Below are 16090 nucleotides of genomic sequence, written 5' to 3' on the forward strand. Positions count from 1 at the left end.
CTAAGATGGTCCAAAGATGTTTTTATAAAAGCCATAAACAGCATTAAATAGGGAAATTTTTGGTTAGTCGTGGGTAGCAATGGCAATTTTATTTTTTCTACAGATAGCGAGAAAGAGATAGAAGACCAAAGTGGAACAGAGACATCTTGAAACATATGGTGGCAATGTGCAGAGCCATGCAGGGAACTGTAGGTTGGGTCATGAGGTTTGAGCTTGTGTATTTATGAGTAATTAAAATAAAAAGTAAAACTAGTAAGGTAGTAGGTGTAATTAATACCAACAAGCAAGGGTCTCAATTGTATTAAATGCCATCTCTAAAAATATCTGATTATGAATGTAAATTTAAGTCAAGTCAAGTCAAGTTGGGGAGCATGCACTGGTACAGTGCATTGCCGCACCCACTACAAGTCGAAACAGCTTGGGATCCCGGTTGGCAACTCCCAGGCAGATACGCGGTCCAGTCCTAACCTCCGGAAATGACCCTCTATCTGCCATAGCCAGGTGTTACGTGGGCGACCCCTTGGCCTGGTCAAGCCACTTGGGTCTCCAGCAATGAGGATCTTATGAGCTGGAGAACCCTCTGGGAAATGTGCCACATGCCCGTAAAGCCGTAACTGACGCTCCCTCACAATGCGGATAATGTGCCTCATTCGGGACTCCATGAGCAACCGCTCACTCGACACAAAGTCAAACCAACGGTACCCAAAGATTTTCCGGAGAGACGCAGTACCAAAGGAGTCCAGTATTCACCTCAGGTCACTGGATACCGTCCATGTCTCGCAATCATATAGCAAAACAGGAAACACCAGGACTCTAAAGACTTGGACCTTCGTCCTTTTGCATAGATATCGGGAGCACCACACACCTCTGTCCAGTGATGTCATGACCCCGCATGCTCTCCCAAAACATCTACTGACTTCACAGGAAGAGTCACCAAACACATGAATGTCACTGCCAAGGTAAGTAAGCCTCTCAACAAGGTCAACACTCTCTCCGCAAACAGACACACTGCTGATGGCTGTGCCCAAGAGGTCATTAAAGACCTGGATCTTGGTTTTTATCCAGGACGCTCACAAGCCCAGACACTCAGACTCCTCATTCAGTCTCTCGAGTGCCCTGATCAGAGCCTCCATTGACTCAGCGAAGATCACAGCATCGTCAGCAAAGTCAAGATCCGTGAATCTTTCATCACCAACAGATGCCCCACAGCCGCTGGACCCCATGACCTTGCCCAACACCCAGTCTATACAAGCATTGAACAGAGTAGTAGCAAGGTCACACCCTTGACGAACCCCAGAATCAACTGGGAAAAACACAGAGGTCCTGCCTCCACTCAGCACAGCACTCACAGTACCAAGTGTACAGGCCAGCCATGATATCCAGCAACCTCGAGGGGATCCCGCAAACCCTCAGGATGTCCACAGGGCAGCTCGATCAACTGAGTTGAGCGCTTTGCAAAAATCAACAAAGGCTGCAAAGAAACTGTGCCGATATTCGCGTTTGCGCTCTATGAGAACCCTCAGTGCAAGGATGCAGTTGATGGTAGACTTCTTATGCGTAAAACCAGACTGTTCCGGTCGCTGGTAGGTGAGCAAGTGATCACAGATCTTATTGAGGACGACCCTAGCAAGGAAATTACCCGGCACCGAGAGCAGTGTTATCCCGCTGTAGTTGCTGCAATCCAGGCGATCACCTTTCCTTTTCCAGATACAGAAAACAAGTCCTGTTTTCCAGTCAGTTTGGATGATGCCTGTCTCCCAAATGGAAGCAAAGATTGCTTGCAATGCCAGAAGGACAGCCTTACCACCAGCCTGAAGAAGTTCACCCCGGATACCACAGATCCCTGCAGCCTTTACCCCCCTCAGCTGGTTCACCACCAGTGCAATCTCATTGAGATTGGGTGGTTCACAGCTAATTGGGGAATCAGCCTCAAGAACCGGGAAACCAGAGATATCCAACATCCTAGCCAGAGGATCAGCTTTGAACAACTGCTTAAAGTACTCAGCCCAGCGAGTCACAACTGCAGTGTCATCCGTAAGGATCGTTCTATCAGCTGCCCTGACTGCGACTCTCCGAGGAACAGATTCAGATGTGCGTAATGCTTTGATTCCTCTGTAAGAAGGATTTGGGTCGCTAGGCCATAGATGGTGTGTCACTTGCTCACAGATTCCTCTAACAAATGCCTCTTTATCTGCCCTTGCAGCCATCCTTCTCAGTTCCCGGTACAGACCAGAGTTGCCATTGAGTCGTGCGCTGCGACTCCTCTCGATGATATCCAGGGTGCCCTACGAGATGAAACACCTCCTTCTGGGAACACCGGTAACACCAACACAGCCCTCAGCAACCTTCAGGGTCTTGTCGCAGAAGATCTCCCACATCACATTAGGATTGGCAGTCATAAATTTAAGGAGAAACTGAAAATCGCAGAAATAATAAATGTCTTTATTTTGCAATTATGTCTGAAATAAACCAACAGAGTAAAACAAAAGAAGTCAATAGCGAAATAAAGAGCTCAATCCATCAGTGACAGTGACACCCCCCCTCATTGTCCCATGCCTTTGAACCCACCTCTACACAGGTTCCACCACTGCCTCCCACCAGGGTTGTTTGTCAGCACCTCCCCTTCAGAGCTCACACAATGTGGTGCAGGCATTGCCCTTTTTGTTCTCCCTATTGAGATCACATGTCTCGGGTCAGGGGTTCACTAATTACCATAATGGAGCATTACATCTGTTCAAGAAGTAATATGGTGTGAGTTTGGCTTAGTTCAGCAAAAAAAAAAAAAAAACATGAAGACTCGCTTCTCGAGAACTCAGAGGGAAGGTTCTATTAGAATCAATTAGATTTACAAAATACACATGACTTTTTACCTTTCTGAATAAGAAATACTTAATAATAAACAAATCATGAAAATGTGACATTTGATATTTTATGTAAGGTATTCTGCAATAAAGCAATACAAAGTAGAATACAAAGAAGGGTGTTTTATGTTCTATATTGTGCTTGATGTTTTGTGTATTATTGTAACTATTCTACTGTACATTTGAAGATTAAGATCAAGATGAATTTGGTTACTCTTGAATGAATAATTCAAATGGTGATGTCCATAAGAGCAGAATAGCGCTAGAATGTAGTATGTGTCCTATTCTTAGTCACACCTTTTTTTGCTCCTTTTAGTTCTTTCCTCTGTTGTCTTTCCGTAATGAATCCCCCATGTTTTGTTTTGTTACCTGCTTTAATTGATTTGTTAATACATAGCCCCACCTCACCTTCTACCCTCAGGTGCTTCATTAATTAGGAGTGCAATAACCCGGGAGAGAAAGACGAGGTCTGGATCTGGTCACAGTTTACTGTGCTGTTCATTTTGCTTATGGACCTCCTCACTCTTTAAACCTCAAGGAAGTCCCATAAACCAAAATAATTTAATTTGGTGTTTGTTTAATGATTATTGCTTGTTTTGGATTAGTGTTTTGGCTATCATTTATTCACAGTTTGTAACTTTTGATTAGTTATTTAGTTCAAAGTACTTTTGGTTTAGAATTTTTCTTTTTCTGCGGTGGGCTGGTGCTCTGCCCAGGGTTTGTTTCCTGCCTTGCATCCTGTGTTGGCTGGGATTGGCTCCAGCAGACCCCCATGACCCAGTAGTTAGGATATAGCAGGTTGGATAATGGATGGATGGATTTTTCTTTCTAATTATTTAATTGATTTGGTTTAGTGTTATCTTTTTGTTGAATTGAATTAAATTTGTCCTCTGTCATTATGTGGTGGTGTAGGTTGGCTCCGCACTACCAGTTCCTTCCAAGAGTATCTTGAACCCAACACGGTCTGTAACATTCTGAGAGGAAGGAGTAGGTGTATAAAGTTATATTTAAAACAAAGTCAAACAAATGCAAATCAAAATGTCCAAATTGTACAATGCTCTCTTCATCCATAAATAAATAATCCATTAAAACAGTGATGTCCCACGAGTTCAAAAACATAAGCACAGTCATCGGGTCAATGTTCCTTCCAATCTCAGACAAGCCCAGCTCAACTCCCTCTTCGTCATCCCCAGCTACTCCATAACTTGCTCAGTCGGCAGAGACTCCAGCAGCCACGGTGCTCACCAACCTGACTCCCATCTTAGCTGCTTCAAGCGGTGTCACCCAGACTGCTCAGGGTTGGTTGTCCTTCTGTCATCCTTCTTGCTCTCCTGGCTTGTCTTGAATCTCCAGGTTAGGACCCCTCCTCAATCACACCCACTCTATGACAAGAGATCAGTAGGGACAATCTGCCCCTAGAACGACGATCCTTTGCTCCTTCATGAGACCAACGACCACGCTGCTGCTTATCCACTGGCTAGCTGGCTCATCCTGCCTCTCCTCGCAATGCTGCTCTCACAGCTCTCTGCTCTTTCTTTGTTCTCTCAGTTCTTTTTTACTCTTCATTTCCATCCCGTGCCAGCTCTTACTATCCCGTCAGTTTAATTGGGTGTTGGATGCAACACGCCACTCCACCCGAGCAGCAATTGATGCACCCAACCAATCCGCCCATCTTCGCACGTGTATGCAGTGCGGTCGGCCAGGTACCCCAATTAACCTGCACACACCCACATCCATTTTAAGCCATGAATCTGATACACCATAAACCACTCATCATACATTAGTCTTCAGATCTTTTGCTTCTTATTAAATATTTATATTCAAAATATTTAATTTTAGTCTTAGGTTTGGGTTTCACATGGTTTTGGCTGGCCCTTTTGGGAAATCATGAAAAATGGCGAACAAACACCAGACTGAAGAATGAGTGCAGTAAGATAATAAGAAATAAACTCTCTTGACACATTATTGCAGTTCTGACTACTTACTCAAAGTACAAATGACCTCTTGTATCATTAAGGATTTGATTAAGCTTTTTAATTACAAGGTCTATTGCCGCCTTTTCATTGCCACCCTGATATAACGTACAGTAACTCCAATTATTCCAAATATCCGATACAGAAATGGAAAAACCCTTAAAAACCGCATAGCATCCAATTTTCTGAGACTGGATAAAGGCAGCTTCTATCTGATGTACTGAATTTGGATTCAGTTCTAATCACTAACATTTTGCTGTAGGATGTGGCTTTGTTACTTCATTTTTGTGCATCATGTAACGCATTAAATAAATCAAGGTGAACAAAGTAAACAGTCAGTGGTTCAGTGAGAGAAAAAAAATTAGCATTACAGTACATTTCTGCAGTGCACTAACTCACCATATTAAGGAAACAAGCTTTGCTTCTAAGTTGAGGAGCATCCACAGAAAAAAGTTTGAGGGGATTCATGTTTGTGCCTTATATGCATCACTACATCACTGCACGTCGTCACGCTTGGGTCACAAAGTTGCACAGGTTCATTCAGGGTTTTCAAGAAACAGAAACTTTATTCAAATACAGCATAATAAAGCATAAAGAATAAAGCAGAGTATGTCTCGGGGAAGAGAGACAAGGCAGTGAGACACTAGGGCAGTCGCGATGCGGTCTTTTAAATTTTCAAAACCATGCAGAACATGCGGCACGGAAGCAAGCAGCAGGCTAGCAGCTGATCCGCAAAGAGGAGATGAAAAGATGTGTTTCCCATTGTATCACTGCTTAAGAGGGGGTTTCAGAGGAACAGCTACGCCCTCTTGGGGCCGCGTTCATCGTGTATATTGTACATAAGCTGAATGTGTATGCAAATGCTCAGGTCACATTTAACCACTGTGATAATGAGACAGAGAAAGTCAAAGATTTGGGGCACCCTTGGGCAAACACTGTAAAAATGGTTGATCTTTTTTGACAAAGAAAATGAATGTAAGATAAAAAGTTTTCCCCGAGTCTCATTTGGCAAATGGCCCAAGATGGCGGACCTTCCAGTTATATGGCAGTTGGGCAGGAAGAGGCAGGTGGAGGTTGTCAGACACTGGAAGTAACGTTGGTGAAGGAGAGCTGTCAATCTTCTGGTCTGCAAAGGGAGCAAAAGCACCAACCGCTGGACCGGTTAGAAAATTACAAGTCTTTAAACTGTCTCTTATGCACACGTCCATGACACCATGTAATGTAAACAGCACAGACAAGGGGTCACATTTTTTAACCATTTTCAAATCAGACATTGAAATCAGTGTAAATGCTGCCTTAATGGATAATTGAAAAAGAGTGTAGCACACCTGGTTTATAAATGGAAATTGATTTTGTTAAATAAATTGAATGATTTTACACCAATATATCAGCAGTACTGAATTTAAGTTCCTAAATTAGGGTGCAATGTGAACATAAGATTAAAACCATTAGGCTTCAGAGGATATGCGCTCTTCCAAGAGAGTCTAACTTTAAAATACACAAATCAAAAGTGTGTGATAATGCCTACAAGACACACTCTGGACTACAATAAATTTATGATGGATTTGTTCAAGCTACACCTCAGATTTATAAATGTATAAATTGTGCAGCAGATGGTGTTACCCCCACCTAACCAAATACCAGCATGCAAAAATTTCAAGAATTGACTTTTAAGGGAAAATGGAAAAAAAATGCAGCTTATGTAAGGAGTGCCAGAAGTAATTTATGTTGTGTCTGAAATACACCTACACCTGTCAGTTGTTTTCTTCCTTTGAAATTAAATTTGCAAAAAGAGAGAATATGTTTAGCTCTGAGGTGTTTCTTTTTATATTCAAAGAGTTTCTAAAAACAAGACTTTAAAAACATAATGCTGTGTCTGGTAAATTTGCTTTTGCATGTGAGAAAGTTAGGAGAAATGCAGCCACTCAAGTCCATGCACGTTTATTGCAACTGTTCAAGTGCTTTACAGATAAATTTCACTGTATTTACAACTGTTATACGTAACTAGGGGGCTCTGTCCCCTGCTCGCTTCGCTCTCCCACCCCTGTGTTTGGTTTACCGGATATACAGTACAATACAATACAATTTATTTTTTGTATAGCTCAAAATCACACAAGCAGTGCCACAATGGGCTTTAACATGCCAAGCCTCCTGACAGCCCCCCAGCCTTGACCCTCTAAGAAGACCAGAAAAAACTCCCCCAAAAAAAATCCCTTGTAGGGAAAAAATCGAAGAAACCTTGGAAAAGGCAGTTCAAAGAGAGACCCCTTTCCAGGTAGGTTGGGCATGCAGTGGGTGTCAAAAAGAAGGAGGTCAATACAATACAATACAGTATAAAACATAGAACAGAATAAATACTCAATACAGTATAAAAATAAAAATTCTAGAAGTACGGAGTAGAATTTCACATGAGATGATATCACATAATATGATTTGGATTGTTTTTAAGTCCTGGAGACCACATTTATCAAGCTGCCTCCCCCATTTTGCCATTCCACACCTGAAATAGCGCTAATCCGATGAAAGGACCCCTCTTTCCCACGATTCCTGCGATCCTCCATCAGGGATAACTTTACCTTAGGCAGGCAATATACATTTTAAAGAGATTGTTATTTTCTTGGGAATTGTTACATTTGCATTATTTTCACTTTTACTTTAAAAACTTGTCCTTTATTTCTGGCCCCGTGCTTGGTTACATCTCTTTCTTGCCAGACGTATAATGCTGCTCGTGTTGTGAAGGGGTGGGGGGGCTGAACGCACGCTAAAGATTTGCCTTTGGATCATTTGCTGTCTTTTTGCTGCTTGCGAGCTGTCCCTTCTGCTTGTTGCATGTCGTTGTTTTAAGAGCTGGGAGCATATGATGATTGTCTGGCAAATGCAATCCAACAACTGCTAGGGTTAGATGTCTGCAGACTTCTTTTAAATGATGGCTCACTGCCTGGTCTCGTGTAACGTTCTAAAAACAATACTTGTCCTTTATTTCTGGCCCCGGACGTGGTTAAATTCTTTCTTGCAGGACGTATAACGCTGCACGCATTGTCCGGGGGGGGGGGGGGGCTGCTGTTACGCTACCCTTCGATCTTTTTAAAGCCTGTACAGCCGCTGTCCTTTTTGCTACTTTGTGTCTCTGCTGCTCGCGTTGTGTTCGCTTCTCCATGATCATAAATATGAACCTGACCGAATTGTGTTTTCTTTGAAATTAAACTTGTCATTGCTTTAACTGTTGCAGGCCCACAGATTGTCATACCGTATGTTCCATTATTGTGTAAATCTACGTTTTGTGCATTGAATGATGTGAATGCGAAAAGACTTTGTTTTCTGCTCTTTTCCTTTTATTTCTAACCTCGCTTTGCCTTGCTATTTTTTTAATTACACCTGGTTGTGATGATTAATTTCCTTTTTTTTCCCCTAATGCGATCTTTTATTTGTCAATGTTTTATTTATAACGTATTGTCTTTTATACGCTTTATATGCACTGGGACACCTGTATCTGTGTGTGCTGCATTCTTTTATTTGTCTTTCGTGATCTTAACGTGAAGATCACGTATCGTCTCCTAGTCATTCATTCCACAGGATTTTTTTTTATAATAGTGAGATATGTATCAAATAGAGCAGCGTGGTGGCACAGTAGATAGCAATGCTACTTCACAGATCTAGAATCTCAGTTTGAATGTTCTCCCCATTGACTTTGCACATTCCCCCTGTGTCTGTGTTGGGTTTTTTCCAGGTGCTTCAGTTTTTCTTCTTTCATTCCAAAGACATGCATGTTAAGTTAATCGGCATTTATATGAGAATGGAATGACTGGAATAACTGGCTTCATTAAATGAACAAATGATAATTTCAAGCAAAAACACACCACCTTTTTAGTGAATACACAAAGCATTAAATTCAGTGTATGACAGTAACACTGGTGACAGATTCTGTCTTGCGCTTGATGATGCTCACATAGGGTCTGGCCCCTAAACCTCAGAATTGGATTAATTACATGTGCTATACATTTAAACCTTGTGACTTTATATCATTCTTAAAGAATTGGTGTAGTATGTAGAGTTCACATTTTGCTTTCTCTCTGTTACCATTCCTTGCTTTGCGAATAGAAACAAGATAAAATTCCATTAGCACAGGAGTGGCACATTGTTATAACTGTTCCAGCGACTTAGTTTAGATACCTTGTGTGGAGTTTGCCAGGTTTTTCTGTGACTGTGTGGGATTCCTCACAAAGAATAAGTTTTATGTTCTTCAAGTTGAAGCTTTTTATTCACAGTCATGGAATACAGCATATTAATTTGTCAAATGAAGCTGTGTTCTAAAGTTTCATTCAGTATAAATTTAAAAAAATACATAACCTGCTCTTGCATTTTAAAATAGAAGTCATGGGACGGGGTCCAGCAGGGAAACAAAAACCTGAAAACTTATCAAATATGTCTATTTTCAAGAAAAGAGTGTTATCAAGTATTAATCCATGTCTTGAGGTTGCATACATTGTCTCCATTTCATTTTAAGAAGTATAAAAATCAACAAAACATTTTGGTGAGGTTCAGCCATTTTAAAAGGAGACTGGTGGAGTACTTTGCCTCAAGATTGTCGTTTTGCTTGGGAAAGTTGTCTCTTAAGCACTGTTATTGACGTTTTGAATGTTGATACCCTGATGTGATCTGCTGTCTCCGTAATCTAGATAACTAGATAACAACCACTGAAAAAAGTCCAGCGATCTTTCACTATGTGTGATAAAAATAATTCAAAGTAGATTTAGAATTCTTACAAAATCAGAACTAGCGCATCATATTGGACATGGTTAAACTTGCTAACTACCTTCACTCACTCAAAAACATTGTCCTCAGATCTTTTATTACCATACTAGGACAGGCTAGGCATTTTTTTATTTTAAAAAAGGCTTCACCTTAGTACAAAATGTAATGTGGTAAATTAACATATACTTCTGAACTACGCTTCTGAATTAATAACATCAACTTGAAACATACCAAACTTAACCTTTAAGTCAGCGTTTCTCAACCTTTAAGTATTTGCGACCCGAGTTTTCATAACAGTTTTAATCGCGCCCCCCTAACATTTTTTTGAAAGGAGCCCACTAAAACCAATTTGTTCTTTTTTAATTAATGATATATCATAAATGCATATTTTATTATACCTGCTTAACTTTTATCGACATTTATCTAACTCTATATTTATTTTTCTAGTATCAGAATGTAGTTTACGTTAAGTTGTTTTGGTTTCAATAGATGTATTTTTCATATTTTTGATTCTTGTTTTCTTTTTTTCACATCTTCGACCTCCCCTTTTTGTTACTTCACGCCCCCCTAGGGGGGCCCACCCCACAGTTTGAGAACCACTGCTTTAAGTAATCTAAATTACTTTGACATCCCAAAGACCTCCAGTATGTGCTCAATTAAATGTCAGCTCTAAGCTAAACTGGCTTGAGTCAGCACATTCTGAACTCATAAGGATATTTCCAGTACACCTATCACTCTAGTGGACACCTGCCAATACTCCATACTGTGGTCTCATGTTTAAGAGGTTTTCATGGCCAGATCCGCCATCAGGGTGACTTGGGAGTGCAACCAGCCGCCCTGCTCCTAAAAGGGTGTTTGCATATGCGAGAAAAGAAAATGCCTAATAGCATTCACAGCAACCAACTATCCAGCAGCCATCTGTACTCCACTTCATTACTTAGGATTACAAACCCACCTGATCAAACCTGATTAAACAACATTTAAAAGAAAAAAAATGTGTGGATAGAGCTTGGATTCTGGAAGATGTCTGGTAGCTCACTTTTAAGAGATGTTCTTGTCATGCTGCAAAAGAGGAAAAGACAAAACGGATGGTCATTCAAAACCCAGTGGTGCAACGAAAAGAAAAACTATAGAAAGAGAGGCAAAAGTTGATATTTTGCCAAAACATATACTTCCCATTTCCATCTAATTAAAAAGAAAGAAAAGAAAAATCAATCTAAACGATCTTTTGGATAACCCGTAAATAATGCTGTTGAGATTAATGAGTCTGATCTTCTAGAGCAGGGGTAGGCAAAGTCATTCCTGTGGCTGCAGGTTTTTGCTCCAACCCAATTGCTTAGTAAGAAGCACTTATTGCTCAAGTAACACTTCTGCTTCACTCATTAAGATTTTGAACCCTTATTTTTATTTTAGTCTTAAACAGTTGTATTCTTGTTTTTTATTGCTCCTTATTAGCAATAAAATGTAAATGACAAAAGAAATCAGCATTTCTCCATTTAGTTAGTTTCCATTTACACCTGTGTGTATTTATCGTGCACTATTTGGTTTAATTAAATACTTAGCAGGAAAGTGGAGAGAAAAAGTGAAGGACTGAGAATTACTCATCTGTTTTACACTTTAAATCATTTGGATGATACCCTTAGAAAGAAAAAGAATCTAGTATATAAGAATGACTTGACATGGAAGAGGTAAAGCACTAACCAGCTATGAAATTTAATTATCAACAAGGATTGTTTTTTAATTAAGCAACTGGGTTGGAACAAAAACCTGCAGCCACTGCAGCCCTCCAGGACTGACTTTCCCCACTCCTGTTCTAGATAGCCAGAGAAGGTTGATGATGCTGCTTCTAGCAGTTTTAGCACCATGGAGTCCAACAACTCCAACAGAGACGTGAACAACACTGTGGTGGCCAATGAAACTCAAAACATTCAAATGCAGATTGCTGTTTTTCTACAAAGTGGTACAGGGTACTCAAAAATGTTTAACTGATGTTCCTTAACTGTGCTTTTAAAAGAAAAATGTCTTCCAGTAGATATGATTTTGCTCTTATAAGTTAATTTATTACATTTGTTGTAATAACTATCCATCCATCCATCCATCCAGTAGGGTTGCTGCAGCCTACCTCAGCAAGCACTGGGAGCAAGGCAGGAACAATCCCAGGACAGGGAGGCAGCATATTGCAGAGTGAACACACACACACACACACGCGCTCACATATAAAATGAATTGAAAAGCAAGGTAAATTTGACCCGATATAATGTTTTGGAGTTTTTTTTTCTTCAATTTCACTCCCTGTACCTTTATTATGATTTATTATTGACATACGTGATGATTATAAAATCTGAGTATGTGTGTGTGCCTAGTGGGGTAGCAGGAAGGGCTTTCAAGTTTCAACATCCAGGGGCCAATAGGGGTCTAAATCTAGCCTTGGAGCTATGGATAATTGGGTACTGAATATAAATATCAAAGGATCCTGGTTCCTCCCAGACACATTCATGTTAGGCTAATTGGTGAATTTATGCTTAAGTAAGTTCTACAGTGGAGTGGTGTCCCATCTAGGTTACTTCTTTATGCTAGTGTGGGTATGAAATGATGTTTGGCTATGGAGTATTTAATGGGCTGATTATTCATTCATGTGCATGAGTACAATCAGTGCAGCGATCCCTCATTAGTAGCTCTGCGGTTCATTTAGGAAAACCCCCTACACTTGCAGTTGTATAAAAGGTCTGGGTGATCCATTGAGGGGGACAAAAAATGAAAGACAGATGAAAAGGGATGACAGAAGGGAAGAGGAAGAGAAACAGAAGGATTGGCATGTTAATCCTGTGTGAGTGAACGAGAGTGAAACAGTCGGGAGAAGCCCCGCGATACGGCGAGAAGTGTTGCTCCAGGGGTGAACAAACCTGTTGAGTGAATTGAAGCAGGGGCGATTGAGAGCTCCGAGACCTTCCTGCAGTGACTGGCAGAGATGACTGGAAGAGAGGGCTGGGTTTGCTGATGTCTCACGCCTGAAAAAACAAGTGTTAAGAGGAGAACAGAAAGAGAAAGAGAGTCAGCCTGTGTGGAGCCCAATCCTGAATCTACTGTAATTTTATCTCTTGGTTGTATCAGTTTATTGGATTCTTTTTTGGTTTTGACAATTATTACCTGCCTCAATGCACTGTTATCATGGATTATAATCCATGAATGGATTATTCATTGGTAACTATTTGAAAAATTTTATTGCACCACACTTTGACATCTTGTTCATTTTTGCTTTTTAATAATTTTGCACCTTGTACCTTTTACTTGTTGTTGTGTCCTCACTTGCTCTAGTTTATCCTTTGGATGTTCCAAAACAGAGGGTAGTGCCCATGGCTGCGAGAACTAGGGCATCACAGCTTCCAGGACTGCCTTTAAGTGCTTTGTGACTCCATACAATGTAGTTTCAAAATATTTATGGATGTAATAATCCAGCAAATAATACAAATAAGATTAATAAAATACAGCAATTGGCAATTTGTAAAAAAAAAAGGCAAAATTGGGAAATTTCAAAGTGACAGAAAGTTTGACAAACAGGGTGTCCCAGGTATTGACGACATATACTGCATGGGTATTTTTGGTTATGTCTGCTGCTCTTGTACTGTCTGACAAACTGTACCACAGCATCTTCCTACTCATGTTGGTGGCGTGCTACAATGAGAGGCTTTGCAGGGATGCTGCGTACAACAATCAAAATCAGACCTCCAATTGCTAACTTTAGCTGTGTGCAACAACTTGTAACCAGCCTACACTACAAGCAGCAGGAAATGTTGTGTAGATAAGTTTCTGAAGCAAACAAGAGTTTAACTCTCTACTATGAAAATTAGAAGATACGAATCCAGTACTTTTTTCACCTAGTGAACACCAACTTATAACCAGTCAATATTATCACGTTTTTGTATATTACAGTGTAAAACTGGACTAACAGTCACAAGGTCGGTTTATTATTATTGGACTTTACTAATACGGTTATTTCCCCAATTAAACAAAGACTTAGCTTGGTAAAAATGTCTTCAAACATTACTTTTTGATTGGTTGCTCTGATGAGCTCTTTTTTTTGTAATTTTTAAGACAAAGTGCAAGGACTTCAGGGAGTGAAGAGCGATCCCTTTCCACGGACCGTGTATTGTTTCACCAGGCCTTTCTCACAAGCCAAATAAACAGCCAGTGGCTTTAACGAAACAAAAGCAACCTGCTGACACAATAATAATGGAAGGGCTGCCAACAGTGTCTTTATCCTCTTCTCAGTCATGGCTCACAGAAATAAAAATAAACTACACAAATAATACAACAGTGATATTATCATTTGTTTTGATTTGGCAGTGAGGGGGAAAACAAAGACTTTTTCTTGTTTTTTTTTTCTTTTCATAGAGCTTAGAACGTGTTAAGATGAGGAAGTGGAGAAAAGCTTGATTCAAGTAGCAGCCTGACAGACAGTGGGGTTGCACTCAGAACCGGAGTTGCGCTGGACTCGCCGTGTTGAGACTGCAGAGTTTAGCTGTCAGGGAAAGTTGGGCAGGCTAATTAGGACAAGAAGGATTAGATAATAGTAAAAGGAAAGAGCTAATGTGTCAAATGAGTGAAAGTGCGGACTGTCAGAGTGCATTGAGTCACTATGTCCATTTAATTTTAATATTTTTATACCACACATAAATAAACCATCAAACATCCATTTTTTAATTCTGCTTTACTTTGGATGAGGTGAGAAGAGATATAGTGCTGGGTGAACCTCACCTAGGATGAAACACTACAACAGAAGGTGAAAGAACAGTCTGGATATCTTTACTTCGGAGGGTCCCTGCACCTTCGATGGGACTGTACTCAAACCTTGTTCCTCTGAAAACATAGTCAGGACTTCTAGCCAAGATCACCCAAATGAGAATTCACGGGAAAATACCTCTTTAAATGGAGAACTCTTTAAATAGAGTTGGAATTTGACAACCAAACAAAAAAAAAAAGAGAAATATGAGTTTCTTTGTGGGGAGTATGGCCATTCTGCCATTGTCATAAAAACGCAATGACTGGTGATGTTGTCTCTGATTGTCAGGGTGTGTAACCTAAGAAGACAATACCTATTCATGTGTCACGAGGTGTTCAAAATAGTGTGATATTTGGCCTAACAGGGATAAGCATTGGAGAGTGTTAAGTATGTAAAGTTAGTAAAAACAGCTCTCACTCACGCGCCAGCCTCTGGGTGTGTCTTACATTTGCTTAGCTAGCGAACAAGAGAACTACTTAACAGATTTAGATCTGGCTTTTTTCTAGAATTTGCTTGAACATTTCGGTTGATTTTGCAACTTCTCTCATCAAGCTAAGAATCATAGTTCACTTGCAGGAGCAATACATTTATGCTAATCCGAGACAGAGGCTGCGGGCCAAGTCGGGGGGGATGACGGAATCGTGACATCAGGAGTGGGGAGCCAGGCAGGGCCCGCCTCACTGCCATGTTTCACTTCTATGCGGGCGACGTCCCTTGGGACAGCTAGTAGTACATAAAACACACAACATCAGATAGACAAGTCTCTCTTCTGTTTACAAGGTCCAAAACACTTTTATTGCTTATTAATTGTCACAGCATTATATGCATTGTACTTCTAGGTGAGTACCAGGGTGAGTTGTTGGCTAGTTGGACAGAATTGCTATGTATGTCACACTATATAAACAGCAATTCATGACCCCATCTAGCATTGTAAATGAAATCTATAACTGAAAATCATTAGAAAAGTCATGTAATTTAATATGCCATTAAGATTTAAGTGTTTCTATCATTTTCATGTTTCCATAATACAATGAGCTACACACAGACTAGGCTAAAGAAATGGTCCATCATCATTAAGTTACATTTTTAAACATCTCACAGCTCACATCCAAAAAAAATGCATTATTGGTGTCGGGATTCAAAAGTCCCAAAAACACAAAGGTTTCAAAAATACTTTCAAAGTTGCCCTCTGGGGGGAATAACCATCCAAACCCCGAAGAGAAACTAATGAGCCCAGAATAATCTTTAAAAAATAAAAAGATGTATTTACCAAAAGTCTCTGCAATACACAAAGCTTCAAGGAGCAACAAGGAATTGCTTGAAAAGGCAAGGCAATCCACAGTGAACAAAGACACAATACAGAATGCAAAATCATAGTCAAAATACAGAGCACAGGTTCAAAAAATCCAGAGAATCAAGAAGCAATAGTACAAAGCAGAAAAGTCACAAGAACTCTCTCCTTAGTGCATTTGAAATGAACCCCCAGGAACTATGGAAGGCCCTCCTTTAAATAGGGTGGAGGTACATTCCTGTCAGTGATTGGCAGGTGGCCCCACCCCTTGGGAACCACCCACAAAACCCAAGAGACATAACCCAGGCCTAATCCATTTACACATAAACACAAAGGAAAATAGACATAATAAAGAAAAGAAACATTAATACAAATAAATGACATAAAATTAGATACAATAGACCAGAATAATGACTTTGAACCTCAGCCAGGA

This window comes from Polypterus senegalus, chromosome 3 (genome assembly GCF_016835505.1).
Source record: "Polypterus senegalus isolate Bchr_013 chromosome 3, ASM1683550v1, whole genome shotgun sequence".
Taxonomy (NCBI): domain Eukaryota; kingdom Metazoa; phylum Chordata; class Cladistia; order Polypteriformes; family Polypteridae; genus Polypterus; species Polypterus senegalus.